Below are 1,087 nucleotides of genomic sequence, written 5' to 3'. Positions count from 1 at the left end.
ACCCCCCCAAAAAATAATAAAAAGAATAAACTTTAACAAATATATATTTAAAAGATTTAAAAATATTAGCAATTATATATAAAGCAGTTTAAAAGAAATCAAGAGAAAACTGGATTTTAGCTTGAGAAAAAACTATTAGATTATACTAAGCTGTGTGTCTTGTGGCAAACTCATTCTAAGAGTAGCACAATATTTACCTTTTCTCTGGGTGGAAGGTATGTGCGAGCAGTTCTGGTCGGGTTTTCTGTTGGGATTCAGTGTCGCGTCTTTCTTTTCCCACTGTTACCAACTCAAAGGATGTGCCTTGTTTTATGGAGGTTTTTGTTCATTCTTCCACTGGAGGTGTTTCGTTTCTTTTCTCAGTGTCTGCAGGGTTTGGTTTGGTTCCTTTGCTGGCAGTGTCTGTGTGGGTGTGTGTGGGTGTGCTCCGGGTGCGTGTGCTCGCGGCTCCCGCGGGATGTGCCGCTGTATATTCCTGTACAAACTGGAGTTGGAGTCTGGTTCAGTCGCTTGAATCCCGATGAATGCATCTTTTGCTTGTGGTTTCCAACAGAAGTGTTGCTGTTCCTTTCTTTTCTCGAGACTCAGAGTGGTCTCTTCCCTCTCCCTCATCCCTCTCCTCCCTTCCCTCTCCCTATCCCTCTGCCCCTTCCCTCTCTCCCCAGTCTCTCCCGTTGTGGTCGCTGATCCAGATGTGTTTGGCACAACTTTGAAATTTCTTTTGGAAAAAAACAAACAAACAAAAACAAACAAAAAAAGACTTTAAAAAGGATTAAAAAATAACTCACCCGCCTGAAAATATCTGTTGAAAAGAAAACAAACATATGTATCTAAAAAAAACACTCCATAAAGTTCTACATGATGGATATATACATATATATATTTTTTATGATTAAGTTATGGACTCTGTACTGTATCCCATCTGTCCAGCGCTGCATCTTGGTGCTTCTCCCTGCTCTTCTGTGCTTAGATTTCACCTCTTACTCGTCTTTATTCTTCCTATTCTGAATAGTAGATGGCTCGTGGTGCTGTGAAGACGTTTGCTCCTCTATACCAAGTCTGGCAACAAATATTTAAAGAAAAATAA

The sequence above is a fragment of the Acanthisitta chloris genome, unplaced genomic scaffold (genome assembly GCF_000695815.1).
Source record: "Acanthisitta chloris isolate BGI_N310 unplaced genomic scaffold, ASM69581v1 scaffold5056, whole genome shotgun sequence".
NCBI lineage: Eukaryota > Metazoa > Chordata > Aves > Passeriformes > Acanthisittidae > Acanthisitta > Acanthisitta chloris.
This window is presented reverse-complemented; position numbering follows the sequence as displayed.